Below are 6,034 nucleotides of genomic sequence, written 5' to 3'. Positions count from 1 at the left end.
CTGTGAGATGAAATAGGATTTTAACCTATAAAGGAAGAAAAAAAAAACTATAAAAATTTAGGTTTATTTTTGTGCTGTGTATTAAGACCACAAATTTACTCACATCAGGGACCCATTAGCGTAAAACAAATTTACATTCTGACTGAATATATTTTAATTCCTCTGGTGACTTGCTGGCCTTATTCTTGAAAATGATGGTGGTTTTAGTTCTAGTTAGTATATTTTATTCTTAATAATTATCCAACCCCAGTGTTGTTTCCTCCCTGTGGTTTCATTTATTTTATGAAGAAAGAAGGAGAAACCCCAAAGAACAAGTTTGAGTTTCGTGTGTAACTCTACAGCAGGGTTAGAAAATGCCACGTTGTAGAAGAATTCAATGTTTAATATGAATTGCTCTCACACAGAGGGTAACTTAAAAGGTTACCTTTGCATTTGTACAAGTACAAGCTGGACAAGCAAAGAAATAGTTCGGGAATTGGGGGGAAAGAAAGAAGAAATAAACCCAAACATGACAAATATTTTGGGTACAACTAATGGATAAAATGCAGGTTAACAAAAGTAGCCTAGCAGAGGTAAATAAAAAAAAAGCATTTGTTAGACACAAAAATAAACTGAAGACAACTGACCTTAAATCTGTCAACTATAACAAAACTAGTTTTTACAAAGAAAATTAATAAATTAAAGCCAAAGTACCTAAAGCTAAAGCTAGACTGTATTGTGTAACAGAAGGTTAGCTTAAACCGTTTACAATTGCTGGACAGAGCACAGAAAGCTATCATACAGTCAAATAAAACATTAAATCATCATTTTAGCATTGGTTTTAGTCTCCACAAATATTCCAAAAGTAATATGCCTGTGCAAAAGCTGATCTAAATTATACATTAATGTCCCAGAATCAGGCAAAGACAATTGTTGGCTCCAAACCCAACCAACCAAGGCTGCAGATTCCTGCATTAAATACCTATCCCTTTCTCCCAAATAAGATTTGTCATACGAAGTACAAAAGGTGTGTCAAAAAAAGTGAACAAAAATATGCATGTACACTGCCTACTACTTGCTGCTCTGAACGTCATTATTTGTGCAGTTTCTTCCTCTGGTTTACGGTCTTCTGGTTGAAGGTCTTCACAGCTTCATAACGCATTAGATACAGTAACTTAAACCTAGATCGTCTTCACATCAGAATGTGACACACTGCTGATGATGTTTTGTGTGTGATTCAGCGATCCTTGCAACACCAGTTTACTTGTAAATTAGAGCTTAACATTTTATTTTAGGTGTAGTCATTTTAAGGGATTAGAATACACAGAATTATGAGAATTTAAATCGCTGGTATGGCCAAGAATCCTCATTGTAAGAGGACCTTTTTTCTTAATGTCATTTGAATTTTGTCTGTTTTTTTTTTTTTGTCCGTCAGTGGTACATTTAGAGACAGAGAAGTCGACTGTTCTCCTGTATTTCGCCACTGTCCTCTCCCTCCAACACTATGTCTGTGGCAGATTCTTATCTTCAGAACATGAATGAAGAGACTGTGAGCAGCTTCCACTCACTGTTTAAAAGAATGTCACAGCCCTTGTTCTTTTTTATTAGTTTTTTCCTGAATTCTTACCCGTTCACATGTGAATCAAAGAGGAAAAAAAGAAAAAAAAAATCACCCCTAAAAAGACCAGTCTCTGTTCTTACAGGAACCACATGACTCACAGCCCACTCACATTTATGACAGATGGTGTCATTAATCTTCGCACAATCACGCAAAACATCACATTTAAATATGATAATGTTCAACTAAAAATAAAAACCCTAATATTGAACCACCTAAAATTATTTAGATGGAGTCTTAATGAACCCAAAAAAAAAGAAAGAACCTTAACAGATCCCAGATCAGCCCCTGGGTCTGACTTTTCAAACTTTCACAACTGCTGTGAAGCCATGCAGCTGCAGCAGCATCATCACCCTCATTATCGTCATCATCATCAGCAGAAGCAATTGCATCAACATCAGCATCATCATCAATAGCAGCAGCTTTTATTAGAGTTGATGTAAAAAAAAAAAAAAAAAAAATCTTAGCTCTGATTTTATTTTACTGAAAGAAATCCACGATTCAAACCAGACCCATGCACTGTTGCTCATTTGGGCGACGAGATATCGGCCTGCCCTTTTCTTTCATTCGATTCCTGCCTTTATCTTTAACGTATAACAAAGGCACAGAGACAATGGAATAATGTGAAATGAAGTGAAAAATCCACACACTGGCTGTTTCTTTTCCTGGCTGACGAACATATGCAAATCACTCCCATTAATATGCTCGTGCTGCTCCACACTCATTTTATATTTTTCCCCTGATTAAAAAGGACATTTCTTATGTGAGACCCTTCCCCACTCCCCCGACCCCACCTTCTGCTCATATCAACACACACGAGCTGAGACAAGGAGTTTAAAACACACACACACACACATCCTCATCCTCTCTGTCTCTCTCACACACACAAACACACACAGTGAATCACAGCCTCTTTATGCAGACAACAGGAAAATACACAAATGTCCTCTGAAACTGTGGTTCACACTGACTGGATCAGAACCTAGGCATAGGATTAGGAAACCCAAACTCAGACCAAAAAAGACTAGTTAGCAGAGAGTGTCACCTCTCTGTGTTTGCTTAACAATATGTTCGTATCCTGGATAAATCTTCATATTCAGTGAAAAATAATTTCAAATCATATCCTGAATATGAAGTGTTGTCTATTTTTCAATTTTCAAACTTCATCAAGCGGGCCGGATTGAAACCCCTAGTGCAGGCATTGGCAAACTAAGGCCCGGGGGCCGGATGTGGCCCGTTCAGCTTTTTAATCCAGCCCACCAAACTTTCTCAAATTATATAATTTATTTACATTATCGTTACACTTCTGCCTTTTCCCTGCAATATCCACATTTTCCCAATAGATGGTGTAGACAATTTTAAAAGCATTTAAGCTTTTTAGCCTTTATGCATGACTTTTACATGTTTTTTTTTTTTTTTTTACATGCTCCTGACCCGGCCCCTCTGTTCAATTTTCGGACTATTGTGTCCCATGACGCCTGCCCGTGGGCCTTATGTTTGACACCCCTGGTCTAAATGGTACTATACGGATGCTTTGAGAGTTCTTTTCAGGGAATTAAAACTAGAGTTAAAATTGAGGTAAAAATATGATAACGTAGCAACAGGTGGGTTTAGGAAGAAGTGGAAAAATGAAGAATGGCTGATAAAAGCCCCAAAACACCAGACATATGAATTAATAAATTAGGTATGCCGAATGTTTGAAAGGAAATGATTGATGGTATTTTTGAATATAGAACAAAGTTAGTCAGAATTCCAAAACACTTGAATTGTTAACACATGATCATGGAGTTAAGGCCTGTAAATGTAAGAACCTGGGGAAAAATACACACACACACGTACAAAGAAAACAGTCAAACATCTGGATGCTCTTTGGAAGATAAGCTCAAGCGATTTATCGAATGAACCCAAAGTTAAAAAATAGTTTCAATCTCACTGGCGGAGTTAAGGTTTGAGGCCGACGCGATCCCGCTCCATCCAGTTTAAAGACCAAACCAGCTGACTGTACATCGTCGTCAGCCTCTGTATTAGCATGACCTGTGCCTTATATGAATCTATGTAACCCCCATCATTTCCTGACATGCGCATTGAGAACTCTACCTCGGTTTAAACTCATTGGCTTCAGCGATACCAACAAAGCCACACGCACTTCCTTTAGCAATTTTCGCACATGCTTTTTTTTTTTTTTTTCATCTTTTTTAGTTTCTTCTCTGGTTTAATATTCAGCAAACAGTACCCCTCCTTCCTCCCTCGCTCCCCACCCACCCCCCCACACACGCACAGTCTGCTTCTCTTTAAATGCTTATTCCTCCTCCAGCCTCGGCTTAATTATAAGTGATATCTGTCATACAATAGAAGAGTATTTTCAGCGTTTGAATGTCTCGCTTCATTTCTGTCTTTATCAATAGCGCGGAGCATCATAAATGCATATGGGATTTGCTTTTGTGTGTGTGTGAGACGGTGTGTGTGTGTGTGTGTGTGCGTCTCCCCCGTAATTGTTAGCACAAATATGAAGCATATTAAAAAGGCAGTTTTAGAAATCGATACCTGATAAGAATTTCATATTATACAAGCCACTTTTCAGTGGCTGCATCATGAAAAAAACTTCACTGTCAGGGCAGGCACTCGGTAAAAGATTTTAGGTTGAAACAAGCTTACATAAAGGCCAGAGATTCATCTTCATCAAGACTCAGTATTAACCAACATTAATGATGTCATGTTTTGACTGAATCAGTGAAGAGGCACACAGTAGATCTGATGCTCAAAACAACAATAATGATAATAATGTTTTTTTCGTTGTTCTTTTGACAATCTGGTCCGCCGGTTCTCAAACTTTCTCTGCTGGGCTCGCTTTTGGTTTATAAGAAAACATTCATGCCCCGCATGTAACTGTTTTACCCACCTTAAACTTTCATCATTCGGCAGTGAGATTTTGTGTACGGGGCTACTACTGCTGCTCCGAGCAGATCGAACGGGCAACAGCAAAAATGCAATATGATCAGATATTCATTTTACACTGCCTTCAACCAATCTGTTTTTTTTTTTTGTTTTTTTTTTCCAATCTGTTGTTAAATATCGACAGCATTGGATAATATGCTGCGTTACGTTTCACTCATTCATTCCTTCCGCACCACCCCCTGCAATGGCACTGCGCCAAACATTGGCATTGAGAAACCTTTGATCTGGTTTATGTTTTCTCTGCAACCTAAGAAGTGCAAGGACTTAACCCCAAGGATCCTTGTCTTGACAGATCATTCTAAATTCGGTCATTCAGGTATGAGTTAATTTATGTTTTGGGCAAAAAAAAAAAAAAAAAGAAAAAAGTTTAAATCAAACAATACCAAAAAACAGTTGGAGTGATCAAATGATCTACTTTCATTGTGAAAGATTCCTTCTGTACATAAAGTTATAGTAATTCTGTGTTACTGATACAAACCAAGTGTGAAAAATATACCCATGAAATATGCAGAGAGGAAGATCACTTACTGTATAACTAACTACCTACATTTTTTTAACCTAATTTTTCCTCTTTACTCTTTAAGGGTATTTCTTCTTTTAATACATTTTTTGATTCACATTTGATTTTTTTTTTTCTCACTTTTATTGAATGTGTTTTTTGGTTGTGTGTTTGTTTGTTTCTTTTAGCCTAGTGATTTTTAAGAAATGTCTCAATTTACATTAAGCCATTTCCTTTTTTTTTTTTTTTTTTACTACTTTTCACCCATTTTACCCACATTTCCCTGATTGGTGTGAAAGATTATCAGGAGTACCTAAGCACATGGAGAATCTGAGGAAAATCTGGAATGTACTGTGCTCCCCTCATGCTGTGAGCTTTCTGCTGAAGTGCCGGATAACGATGTGTGCATAAAAGTGTGTGTGTGTGCGCGCGTGTGCCCGCGTTGAGGTGTTGTTGTGACAGGTGCTGAAATTAAAGCAGGGGACACAGTTAAAGGTTCAATTTCCTAACAGAGAGGACTTTAATTGTTACACAGCTAATTAAGAGAAGAAGCTGCCCTCGTGCACTATTTACTGAGCGGCGCACATGCGCACGCACTTTTAAGTGTGCGACTTCCAGCCGTGCAGCCCATGGCACAGACACACTGTGTGTTTGTGTGTGTGTGTGTTACCTGAGCAAAGCTAATGTCTGTTCTTTGTTTCTTAGATGTAGGAGTTCTAAGATTTGTGTTTCTTTTTGTCTTTTAGAGAAAAAAAAATAGAAAAAAAAAAAAGCTCTATGGTCAATTAGCAGGGCTCATTAAAGGAAGTCATTACTTTATTTCACTCCAAAAATAGAACAATTCTTCAATGTCTGAACATCTGTTTATAAGAATGTTTTTTTTGTTTTTTTTTAAACCTTTTTTTAGTTTTCCATTAAGACAAAAAGTAATCAGGATACCTTTCAGTGGACTCACCACCCGCAGGAAGGTTTGGGGGGTTGGT

General features: G+C 37.5%; 1 protein-coding gene across 2 annotated transcripts in view; it reads right to left on the bottom strand.

Annotated features, from left to right (window-relative positions):
* znf536 (zinc finger protein 536) overlaps positions 1 to 6,034 on the bottom strand; it is a 231,126-nt gene that overhangs the window by 98,774 nt on the left and 126,318 nt on the right. The window lies entirely within an intron of this gene.

This window comes from Cynoglossus semilaevis, chromosome 5 (assembly GCF_000523025.1).
Source record: "Cynoglossus semilaevis isolate Cse_v1.0 chromosome 5, Cse_v1.0, whole genome shotgun sequence".
Classification (NCBI taxonomy): Eukaryota; Metazoa; Chordata; class Actinopteri; order Pleuronectiformes; family Cynoglossidae; genus Cynoglossus; species Cynoglossus semilaevis.
The sequence above is the reverse complement of the archived record's forward strand: the minus strand, read 5'-3'. Positions and strand labels throughout refer to the sequence as shown.